The sequence below is a fragment of the Dermochelys coriacea genome, chromosome 3 (genome assembly GCF_009764565.3).
Source record: "Dermochelys coriacea isolate rDerCor1 chromosome 3, rDerCor1.pri.v4, whole genome shotgun sequence".
Classification (NCBI taxonomy): domain Eukaryota; kingdom Metazoa; phylum Chordata; order Testudines; family Dermochelyidae; genus Dermochelys; species Dermochelys coriacea.
Genome location: NC_050070.1, coordinates 134,499,490 through 134,512,679, shown reverse-complemented (window position 1 = coordinate 134,512,679; position 13,190 = coordinate 134,499,490). Strand labels below are relative to the sequence as shown.

Genomic DNA, 13,190 nt, shown 5'->3' with positions numbered 1-13,190 from the left:
GGACTCGCAGGTGACACTGAAAGTTTCTGGGGCTACACACCCCAGCACCTCAGAGAAAGCTCTTTAGACCTCAGTCCCCGTACCGTTTCTACCCGGGGCACCCTAGGCGGGATCCACCTAGGAAGAGGGGCAGAAATAACAGGAGGCGTCCATCGCAATCCTTCTTGAGCCAAAGCCAGGATTCAACCAAACAGCCCGCCGGCCCCAAGCCCAACTTTTGAAGATGCGCATGAGGACGGCGACCCAGTTGCCTTCTTGGATCGTTTCCCCCCTTTGTGAATTGATTCTCCCGCTTCTACCGTGCTTGGTCTCAAATCACGTCAGACCGCTGGGTCCTCAGCACGGTGGGGGCGGAATATTCTATCCAATTCTGTTCCCTCCCACCCCCTTCCCTGTCTCTCTTCAGGGACCCCTCTCACGAGCAACTCTTTTTACAAGAGGTACAATCGCTCCTAGCTCTAGGGGCAATAAAGGAGGTTCCTCAGGAATTCAGGGGTTCTACTCCCGCTATTTCCTCATCCCCAAGGCCAAGGGCGGGCTTTGGCCTATCCTGGACCTACAAGACCTCAACACATACATGAAAAAGGTGAAATTTTGCATGGTCTCTCTGTCCGCCATCATTCCCTCCCTGGATCCGGGAGACTGGTACGCTGCTCTCAACTTGAAGGACACGTACTTTCACATTGCTATTATTGCAGCCCACAGACACCTTCTTAGATTCTTGGTCAATGGCCAGCACTACCAGTTCAAGGTGCTCCCATTTGGCCTTTTAGTGGCCCCCCCCCCCAGGATGTTCACCAAGTGTATGGTGGTAATGGTGGCCTTCCTCTGGAGGCACCAGGTGCAGGTGTTCCCGTATTTGGACAACTGGCTCATCAAGGCCGAGTTGATGGGCTACATTTCACAGATTGGGACTTGAATTGAACGAGCCCAAGTCGACGTTGACCCCCACACAAAGAATAGAGTTCATCGGCCCTCGCTTGGATTCCACGCGCACAAGGGCGTTCCTTCCGGAACTGCATTTCAAAGCGCTCACGGACATTATCCAGACCCTTCTCTGCTTCCCCACAATTACAGCCAGGAATTGTATGAGACTACTGGGGCACATGGCGGGCTGTACATACATGGTACAGCATACCATACCTTTGGCCCCTCTAGACATGGTTAGCGCAGGTACACAGACCGGGCAGGGACCTATTGGACTCCATAGTGACCCTCCCACCTCAAATTGTCCACTCTCTCCAATGGTGGCTAGAACCACAGCTGATTTGTGCGGGAGTACCCTTTGCAAAACCTCAACCCACGCTTTCCCTTGTCACAGACGCCTCGGCGCTCAGTTGGGAAGCACATCTGGACAATGTCAGAACCCAGGGTCTCTGGTCCCATGCAGAGCTAACGTGAGGGAGCTGAGGGCGGTTCGCCTGGCATGCCAAGCGTTTCAAGCCTGTCTTCAGGGCATGTGCATATCAGTCCTCATGGACAATACTGCAGCGATGTTCTATATAAACAAACAGGGTGGTGCTTGTTCCTCTTCCCCTCTGTTGGGAAGCCCTTGCACTCTGGGACTTTTGTATCGCCCACTCCATACACCTGCAGGCGTCGCACCTTCCGTGCTGGCAGACCTCCTCAGTCACTCGTTCCATGGACATGAGTGGTCCCTCAGGCCGGACATCGCTCACTCAATTTTCCAGAGTTAGGGCTCTCCCCACATGGACCTGTTCATGATGTGGAGCAACAGGAAGTGCCAGAGATTCTGCTCCTTCCTGAACCACAGCCCAGGCTCCACCGCAGACACCTTTCATCTGTCATGGACGGGTCACCTGCTGTACGCGTTCCTGCCATTCCCCCTCATACACAGGGTGCTCCTCAAGACTTGTCAGGACACAGCTTCCTTAGTCCTCATAGTGCCAGCGTGGCCCCACCAGCACTGGTTCACCATGTTACTGAACCTCTCAGTGGACAGACCAATAGCACTCCTTCTCTGTCCAACCCTAATCTCACAGGACCATGGCTGTCTACAGCACCCCAATCTGGAGTCACTCCACCTCATGGCGTGGAAGCTCCATGGCTGAACCCTCTTGAGCTTCAGTGCTCGCACTCAGTTAGGGAGGTCCACGTACCTGGCTAAGTGGAAGCATTTCTCCATTTGGTCTCAACAAAGAGGAACTGACCCACAATCAGCCCCAATTCCCCTTATTTTGGACTATCTTTTAGATCTCAAGCACCAAGGATTAGCAATATCATCCCTAAGGGTATACCTTGCAGCCATTTTGGCCTTCCACCCGGGAACGGCGGGAGGATCAAGATTTGGTTATCCCATGGTGAACAGGTTTCTTAAGGGCCTCAACAGACTTTATCCTCCAGTACCTCGGCTCGTCCCCTCCAGGACCTCAACCTGATCCTGTCCTCTCTCATTGGGGGCACCCCTTTGAGCCCATGACTACCTGCTCTCTCTTCTACCTTTCTTGGAAGGTGGCTTTCCTAGTGGCTATACCCTCTGCTAGAAGGCTATCTGAACTCAGAGCATTGACCTCCGAACCACCTTACACGGTATTTTATAAAGACAAGGTGCAGCTACGCCCCCACCCTGTGTTCCTGCCTAAGGTTGTCTCCCAGTTTCTTGTGAGCCAGGACATATTTTTACCTGTGTTCATCCCTAAACCCATGCCACTAACAGGGAGTGCATGTTCCATTCCTTGGACATTAGACGGGTTGTAGCATTTTACATTGAATGCACAAAGCTGTTTTGTAAGTCACCACAGATCTTTATTGCTATTGCAGAAAGAATGAGGGGGCTCCTGATCTCATCACAGCGCATCTCGTCATGGATCATGTCCTGCATCAGGACTTGCTATGACCTGGCTAAAGTTCCAGCCCCGCCAATTACGGCGCACTCTACCAGAGCGCAGGAGATGTCCATAGCTTTCCTGGCGCAGGTCCCTATCCAGGACATCTGCAAGGCAGCAACCTGGTCTTCAGTCCACACCTTCACTCCGCACTACGCCATTACCGAGCAGGTGAGGGATGATGCTGGGTTTGGTAGGGCAGTCCTGCACGCAGCAATTAGGTGAACTCTGAGCTCTCTCCCGGGGTAACTGCTTGGAAGTCACCTATTGGAATGCACATGAGCAATCACTCGAAGAAGAAGAAAAACCAGCTACTTACCTCTCGTAACTGTTGTTCTTTGAGATGCGTTGCTCATGTCCATTCCAAATCTCACCCGCTACCCGCTGTCGGAGTATTCCGACAAGAAGGAACTGAGCACGCAGCGGGTCGGCAGGGACATATCTACACCGCCATGAAGGCGCCACTCTAGGGTTCTCCACAGCCGACCCGATGGGTACTGCTAGGGAAAAGCTTCTGGCGATAGTGCATGTGGCACGCGCACACACCTATTGGAATGGACATGAGCAACACATCTCGAAGAATAACAGTTACAAGAGGTAAGTAACCATTTTTATAAAATGTTCAGGCTGGCTTAAAGAAATTGCAGAAGGTTTCTGCTTTCTGTCCCCAAGGACAAGCAAATGGCAGGAAGATAACCTTTCTTTAGCCAAAAAACCATGTTTATTACCCCAAAGAGTGTTTATACAAATTCAGAAAAGCTTCATTTTAAACTTTAATTTTTTAAAAATTTAATTGCTTTAATTTTCTCTATGAATTTTTGTATACTATGTTTTGAGAAATGGATGTAAGCTTGGTTGTCATGATTGGTGCTGTGTATAAAATATTTGATAGGCATTTGAATTGTAAAGACTGCAACTAATACACAAAATGGATGTCAAAGAGAAGAGTTACTGAAGAGCCTTATCAAACCATAAAGCCTAGGGGTAAAGTGGACCTATATGAAGCTCCTCCAACCTTTCTTTTCAAAGAAAAACTTCTGCTTCTCTCTTAAAAACCTCTAGGAAAAACATATATAGTTGGAAATATTTTAAATTTTGTTTAGTTCTTAAATATTGAAATGGGAAATAATTTTGATTGGAATATTTGCAAGTATGTTAGTTAAGTGCAAAGCTCCTAATATAATTTCCTAGTTTCATTGCTAATGGTAAAACGCTTGGAATTTAATGATCTTGCTGAGCTAGTTACTAATGTAAGAAGCCATTTAATTATAGAGTATTTATATTAAGGGGGAATTAATTAATTATTGGCACTGTGCAAGCAACTCCCTCACCCAACACAGAAAGATCTGAAGAATCATTTCTCCAAAAATTGTTATAAAAGAATCAATAACTTTTTAAACTACTGGCTTTCTAAGAGTTATTTAATTTAGGATGACTGTTTTGAGAACTAAGAATTTTCATATGAGTAATAGGAGTGTTTGGACTTTTTGGAAATAGAATTTCATTTCTTGTTGAACTCTAATAAAATTGAAGAAAGATTTCAAAAATGGACTGAATGAAAAGAAAAAGTTAACCTCTAACTTCAAAAGATTATCTGGGATTTTTCCGCTACATGAAGAACAAAGGTAATTAGAAATGTTGCATATTCATTAAATAGACTGCATGTTCAGGAATTGAAAGTGTCACCTAAGTCAACCCTGACGGTATGGAGCCAATGAAGAAATTCTAGGAACCAACTTGAATCTAAACAAGCTTGGAAGAGGTAATTTTTCTATAATTTCATGGAAATAGGAAGGAGAAGAGTATAAAAAAACTCTAAAGTGAGCACCTCTGCTACCCTGCTTAAACAGCAAGCACTCCACAACTCATCCTGTCCTTCTCTAAAACCAAGCTACTACAAAAAGCTTAGAAGAACAGAAAAGACTCAAGAAGAAACCAAACCAAAGAAACCTCCCCAAGATTTCAGCATGGATTGGTGAGAGAAAATTAATCAAAATACTGCCAAGGGATTAGATTTAAAATCTCTTGCAATTTTGTTAGGATATGGAAATGCAGTGATAATTTAAAATATTAACAGTTTCTCCTGTAAATCACCAAATGGTTAGACCAAGTATTCCTGGAGATGAGACAGGGACTAAACATTGGTAAACAGAGAAATAATGGGATTAAATTGGATTTAAAATTCTTACTATTCATAATTGGCCTGTTTTAAAACGGCTCCTTAAATGGCTTCTTTTAAGTAACACATTTAAATATTTTCTTCAATTTCATAGGATTTAGTTAAGATTGCTTACTTTGCCCAACTGTAAATTGTCTGGTTATTTATAATAACTAACAGGATCCACCTGCCATTATATAAATTCTGTTGTCCATACATAAACACTTTTAAATGATCTAATAAGGGCTTGTCTACACAGTGGAGTAATGCACTCTACAGGGGTGTGATTTCTAAAGAGAACTAATGTGTTGTGCATTAATTGGTATATGTAGGCTCTGCTGGTTCCCTAAAGGTTCCCTAGTGCACTTCAATGTAATACTGTTTCAAACAGCACTGTGTTAAAGCACACCAGCAGGGTTCACACGGACCAGTGAATGCACAACACAGTAGTGCGCTGTAGAAATGACACCCCTATAGAGGGTATTTTCCTTCTGTGTAGACAAGCCCCAAGATACTTAAGACAGCATTTCACAATAGTTTTAGGAAACAAGATATTGTAGTCTTAACTTACCAAAGAAAGAATGCCCGCAGAAGCATTTCATGCTTAAGGGTGTAATCTCTGGTAAAAACTCTCTACAGATAGACGTACAGAAGAGATTGTGACGGACATAACTATTTTATCATTAGGCTTAATGCTTAATGTTTATTTTTCCTTAATAAAAATAGCCATGGTTAATAATTCTTATTATTTTGCTTGGTCTCAATATTGATGCTTCTCTAACGACTGTAAAAAAAAAACCAAAAAATCCATGCAACTAAAATAGTGGGAGCCACATCTTTGAGTTGGCAGTAAACTCAATAAATTAGTAAGACCTGGCCTACTATTTCTTGTTTTGCTAAACTAAATATTTTTAGTAATTTTAAAATAAATGACTTGGCATCCAATAATTTAAAAGAGTGGTCGGCAACCTTTTAGAATTGATGTGCCGAGTCTTCATTTATTCACTTTAAGGTTTCGCGTGCCAATACTACATTTTAATGTTTTTTAAGAAGGTCTCTCTCGAAAAGTCTATATATTAGATAACTAAACTATTGTTGTATGTAAACAATGTATGTAGAGTAGGTACCTACTTTCTCCCTGGTTCTGGCCCATTCTCTGCCTCTCTCTGCACTGAGATGAGGGTGGGAGTGCACTGAGAACAGGGCTGGGGGTGAAGGAGCAAGCTGAGGGTTGGGGTACAGGGTCTGGCCAGGAGCTAGAATGAGGGGGGGGCTCAGGGTTGGGGCAAGAGGTTTGGGAGTGGAGCACTTACCTGGGCAGCTCCCATTTGGTGTGAGGGGTGCAGGTGGGAATGTGTGTGTGTGTGTGTGTGTGTGTGTGTGTGTGTGTGTGTGAGTGTGCAGGAGCTCCCGTTTGGTGCTCAGGGTGGGGTTGGGGATGTGGATGTGGATGTGGGGGGTGCAAGAGTCAGGGCATGAGATGTGGGGGGTGCAGGAGTCAGGGCAGGGGGCTGGAGGGGCTGGATATATGTGGGGGTGCCAGAGTCAGGGCTGGGATTGTGGGGGAGTGCAGGGGTCAGGGCACAGGGCTGGGGCATGTGAGGGGGATGCAGGGGTCAGGGCAGAGGGCTGTGGGTGTGGGCTAGGGTACTCCCAGCCCCCTGCCTTGAGCGGCTTACGACAGGGGGCTGGAGGGGATATGCCGATTCCACCCCCTGCCCCAACGTCCCCGGAGCAGAGAGCGCGCTGTGGCTCTGCTTTTCCCTCTCCCACTCTATAGCAAGGGCCGCAGGGAGGGAGAGAAGGAGGGGCAGGAACCCTGCACTCTGGGGGAAGAGGCGGAGGGAGAGGGAAGCTTGCCTGCCCTGCAAGGAGAGAGCGGTGGGTGGAGAAGAGTGGGCCGGGCAGGATTTTTAATGGCCATTAATTAATTAATTACATTTAATTAATTAATTTAATTGCCATTAAAAATTGGCTCTCGTGCTGTTTGGCACGCCTGCCGTAGGTTGCTGACCCCTGATTTAAAATTAACCCTATTTGCACCACATAGCCACTGACTTTGATTTGTGGCTTATTAAGATCCAGATTAATTTTTCTACAGTTTTTTAATTGTTTAAGGAATTTATGGGTTATATTAATCATCATGGGAAAAAAAACAGATACTGGATCTAGGGAAAAATATTAATCTGAAGTAAATGTACTCATTTTATAAGTGGCATGGATGGCCTGTTCCATCTCTAGATAATTGCAAATTGTCTTCATCAGAAGTGTATAATCAGTGTAAGTGTAAGTAGCTGTGCTGTATGCCTGGAATCAAATATTAAAAAATAATTTATCTATGGCTTTTGCTAGGCAGTTTCTAAATTTCAGTGCCTACTCTAAGCCCCATTCAGAACATCTCAGAATTAGTATAGTTTGATTTGCAGTCTGATTCAGGCCCAAAGTCAGCAGTCATAAGAATGAGTGGAGCAGTGCTTCTTGATACATGCTTTTTAAGAACATTAACTTCATCCATGCACTAATAATTTGGTATATATTTGTGCTAATTAAAGTTCTACGTGGGAAAAAAATAGAATGCAAAGCTCCCTTTCAGACAGCTAGAACCGCCCCCAAAATGTTTTCAAACAAGACTGAATGGACCCTCGTGTATACATAGAATTCCCAGATGAGTAAGGGACCAAATAGAATTATAGGCTTATTGCACAGTTTTATTTCAACCACATAAAATACTTAAAGCGGATTTCTGGAGACAGGTTCATCAATTCATATACTTCCCAATTTAGAGACCCTTGGGGTCCAGGCAAAAGCTATTAAGGATGTAAGTTTTGGAAAGGGCTGTCAAATACTATGTTTTGCAATGAGTAGTAAGTTATTTGTAACCATATCCGTGTCCAAACACCCATCTTTTGTTGTATTTCAGTGTTTTTCACTGGTGATGAAAATATTATCTTCTGGATTTAACAAAAAGAATAGTAAAATGTGTTTGCAGAAACCTGTTTGTAGAAGCAGAGAAGGTCCAAGATTAATTTTATATGTGAGAGAATGAGAGTATATTACTGGACAGTGCCACATAGTAAAGTTGAATGGAAAAATCTGTTAGCAATTCCTTTCTAACCCCCTATTTTTAGAGTTTTATAACTAGTAAATTGAAAACTAGCTGAAACTTAGGTCAAACCAAGCACATGGAAACTTCATTTTTAACACTGTCTGTTTTCAAGGTTTATAAATATAAAAAGTGTTACCATTTTTGGATACTTTTTGGGATTCTTATAATGTTCTTGAGATTTATGACAACTACAAAGATATCAGCAAGGGCTCAGTGCAAATTCAAGACAATGTATTATTTATTTATTTGTGTTACAGTAGCATCTAAGGGCTCATGTCATGGACACAAGACCCCATTATGTTAGGCACTGTACAAACACAGAACAAAAAAAAGACAGTCCCTGCCCCAAGGAGCTTACAGTTGAAATATAAGAGAAGAGACAGCTGATGTATACAGGCCAGATGGGATTATAAGGAAACAGTGAGACCATGTTAGTCAGCATAATAGGCAGTGGTTTCAGCCCACAAGTGGCTTAACTGTTGCCAAGTTTTTTGTAGGCACCATGGAACAGGAGATGAAAGAGAGGTTTTGAAGGAGAACAATAAGGTAGCTTTGCAGAAGTTTATGGGGAGCTCCTCCCTTCACTCTAATAACTTTTCTGCCATCAACAGATCATCTAAATAAATCAACATTATGATTCTTACTTCTGGATTGACATAAATGGACGAATGAACTTAATAAATGCTCCCAGGGTAACTCTGAGTCCTCAGTCATTAGTGTTCATTGAAAATAGAATACACTTGGTACCAAAATACTATGGTTAAATTTGTGGAGAAGTTTGTTACAACCATGTGGTTCCACTTGCTCATAACTTTCAGAAAAATTATTTTTGGCTAAAGTTTGCCTTGTAAGATCTCAGCCAAGAGGTAAATATTTTACAAGAATGAGGTGAGGGTTTTTTCCCACTTATTAACCTTTTCTTTAAAAATAAAGGAATAAAAAACAGCTGAATTTCAAAACCTGCCCTGTAATTGTGCTCAAAGAAGAGTCCTGTGTGTCTAGGATGGGGCAGGGACAAAAAGACTGAATGATGATAAAATTATAAGTGGTTGCAAAATCACTTCTCAACATGCATGGCTAAAATATAGGGTTAGGGTTAAAACTCAGAACCTATGTCACCTCTTACCCAGCGGGTGCTTGTTTCAGCATCCAGCTACACTGCAGCCAGTGACCATGCAACTCTTGCAGCCTTTATACTTTCACTCCTGGTATGGTAGCAGCAGCCTGCACTAGCTATCTGTGATGAGGGGGATGTTCCGAATCAAAACAACCCTGATTACTACATGTTACCACAGTGATTCTACCATGTGCAGGACCTTCTCTGGCATTGAGTGGGAAGCAGGATTAACTACAAAGTACCTATATACATAAAGGTATATCAGGCTTGAGAAGCCTTTTCTTTTAAAAAAGGGGACAAATGACATGAGAAAGTGGGTTTTTTGTTTGTTTGGGTACTTCTATTATGCCTAACTTCTTTTAAAAAATGTTTTTTTATTTCTAGGGCAACAAACTTTTAAATTCTAGAGAAGCTCTTATCCTCCTCTTAATTGGTTATTTTGGGAGTCGGTGAACCTCTGATGAAACAGAATTTTTTTTTCTTTCAGCCTCAGTGTTTTATTTAACTCATCACTTTCATCCTTAACCCTGCACCTGCATTTCACTTGCTTTAAAAACCGCTATTTGTGTGTGTGGATCAAAGTCAAAATTGTATATGGAATGAAAGAGCAAGACATCACCTAAACAGAATGAAGGCAACTAGGAATACAAACTCTCTCTCTGGAATGACAGATAACATCACCATCCAGGAGTGAAACTTGTCATTCTTTTCCCCGCAGGAGAAGAATCATTGTCCAATTATTGACTAAGTTCTTTCAGCTTTTTTAATTTAGAGCTCTACCAGACATCATAAGTCATGAGGGAAAATGACAAAATGGATATGGGTTTGTTACACTTTTTGTAAAACATATCGCATTGACATAGAAAGTGTATTCCCTGATTGCTGTGTAGTTTAATTCTGAAGAGCAGTAAAGAGGTAACTAGCTGCAGATGAGGGGGCAGGCTAAGAACAGAGAGGTACATTATGTAATGGACAATTGAAGTCATGTAAAATATATATGATCATCTAGGGTTTATTTAATACTAGGAAGGGGAAGGAGTTATGTCTCATACAGTATAAAGTAGTTTTGAAATCACAAGGCTCTTTAATGTATTTCAGTTTTGGAAAAGAAGTTGTACACCCAAGGGTCAATTGTGGCTTTGACATAAGACACAAGTATGGGGAAGGGTGTAGCTGCACTGTGTCAGACCCAGATTATGACTCAGTCATATTGTGAAGTATGTATTTGATGGAGCCATTTTTAAGATACTGGGCATCAATTAATTATCATCAAAGTTTCCACGAATATTCTGAGTTGAAAATAAACATGGAAAATTTTAGCCCAAAGAGCATTTTTTTAGAAAGTTAGGAACAACTGAAAGTGGATGCTGGAGCTGAGCCTTAACGATGGCAACCACTGTTTTACCCCTTTTAATAAAATAATAATGTTAAGAGTGTTTGATCCTTGCAAGAGTGTTGTTCATGCCTGCATTTTTTTTCGCATATTGCTGTTCACATTGCCATAGCCTACAGAACTTGGCATATCTCTCAGTCCATCTGGAGGAACCAACTAGGGGCCATGCTCCTCTTGACCTGCTGCTCACAAACAGGGAAGAATTATTAGGGAAGTAGAAGTGGGTGGCAACCTGCGCAGCAGTGACCATGAGATGGTTGAGTTGAGAATCCTGAAAAAAGGAAGAAGGAGAGCACCAGAATATAGACCCTGAACTTCAAAGAAGCAGACTTTGACTCCGTCAGGGAACTGATGGGCAGGATCCCCTGGGAAGCTAACGTGACGGGGAAAGAGTCCAGGAGAGCTGGCAGTATTTTAAAGAAGCATTATTGAGGGCACAGGTACAAACCATCCCAATGTGCAGAAAGAATAGCAAATATGGCAGACGACCAGCTTGGCTTAACAGAGAAATCTTCAGGGCTTAAACACAAAAAGGAAGCTTACAAGAAGTGGAAATTTGGACAGATAACTAGGAGAGTATAAAATATTGCTCGAGCATGCAGGGGTGTAATCAGGAAGGCCAAAGCACAATTGGAGTCGCAGCTAGCAAAGGATGTGAAGGATAAGAAGAAGGGTTTCTACAGGTATGTTAGCAACAAGAAGAAGGTCAGGGAAAGTGTGGGACCCTTACTGAATGAGGGAGGCAACCTAGTGACAGATGATGTGGAAAAACTGAAGTACTCAATGCTTTTTTTGCCTCAGTCTTCACAGGTAAGCTTAGCTCCCAGACTGCTGCACTGGGCAGCACAGTATGGGGAGGAGGTGAGCAGCCCTCAGTGGTGAAAGAACAGGTTAAGGACTAGTTAGAAAAGCTGGACATGCACAAGTCCATGGGCCAGATGCAATGCATCTGAGGGTGCTGAGGGAGTTGGCTGATGTGATTGCAGAGCCATTGGCCATTATCTTTGAAAACTCGTGGCGATCGGGGAGGTCCCAGACTATTGGAAAAAGACAAATATAGTGTCCATCTTTAAAAAAGGGAAGAAAGAATCTGGGGAACTACAGACCGGTCAGCCTCACCTCAGTCCCTGAAAAAATCATGGAGCAGGTCCTTAAGCAATCCATTTTAAAGCACTTGGAGGAGAGGAAGGTGATCAGGATCAACATGGATTCACCAAGGGCAAGTCATGCCTGACCGATTGCCTTCTCTGATGAGTAACTGGCTCTGTGAATATGGGGGAAGTGGTGGATGTGATATATCTTGACTTTAGCAAAGCTTTTGACATGGTCTCCCATAGCATTCTTGCCAGCAAGTTAAAGGAGTATGGATTGGATGATTGGACTATAAGGTGGATAGAAAGCTGGCTAGGTCGTCGGGCTCAACGGTTAATTATCAATGGCTTAATGTCTAGTTGGCAGCTGATATCAAGTGGAATGCCCAAGGGGTGGGTCCTGTGGCCGGTTTTGTTCAATATCTTCATTAATGATCTGGATGATGGGATGGATTGCACTGTCAGCAAGTTTGACAAGATGACACTAAGAGATAGATACGTAGGGTATCTAGAGGGTAGGGTTAGGGTCCAGAGTGACCTAGACAAATTGGAGGATTGGGCTAAAAGAAATCTGATGAGGTTCAACAAGGACAAGTGCAGAGTCCTGCACTAAGGACGGAAGAATCCCATGCACCACTAGAGGCAGGGGACCAACTAGCTAAGCAGTAGTTCTGCAGAAAAAGACTTGGGGATTACAGTGGACGAGAAGCTAGATATGAGGCAACAATGTGCCCTTGTTGCCAAGAAGGCTAACGGCATATTGGGCTGTATTAGTAGGAACATTGCCAGCAGATTGAGGGAAGTGATTATTCCCCTCTATTCGGCACTGGTGAGGCCACATCTGGAGTATTGCATCTAGTCTTTGGCCCCCCGCTGCAGAAAGGATGTGGATAAATTGGAAAGAGACCAGTGGAGGGCAATGAAAATGATGAGGGGGCTGGGGGACATGACTTGTGATGAGAGGCTGAGGGAACTGGGCTTATTTAGTCTGCAGAAGAGATGAGTGAGGGGAATTTGATAGCAGCCTTCAACTACCTGAAGGGGAGTTCCAAAGAGGATGGAGCTAGGCTATTCTCAGATGATAGAACAAGGAGCAATGGTCTCAAGTTACAGTGGGGGAGATGTAGGTTGGATATTAGGAAAAGCTATTTCACTAGCAGGGTGGTGAAGCCCTGGAATGGGTTACCTAGGGAGGTAGTGAAATCTCTATCCTTACAGGTTTTTAAGGCCCAGCTTGACAAAGCCCTGGTTGGGATGATTTAGATGGGGATTGGTCCTGCTTTGAGCAGGGGTTGGACTAGATGACCTCCTGAGGTCTCTTCCAACCCTAATATTCTATGATTCTATGCAGGCTATTGAGAAAGCTTGCCAAAGGTCGAGTAAACCACCTTTGATTTTAAGGTTTAGCAAATAAATGCAATTTATTTTACTCACATCTCTAATTTGTTCTTTTAATGCGGATTATTAATGTTGCCTCTG

The 13,190-nt window shown here is 43.3% G+C and overlaps 1 protein-coding gene across 1 annotated transcript in view; it reads left to right on the top strand.

The window, feature by feature from the left end:
• Nucleotides 1–13,190, top strand: part of PCNX2 (pecanex 2) — a 250,569-nt gene that overhangs the window by 100,330 nt on the left and 137,049 nt on the right.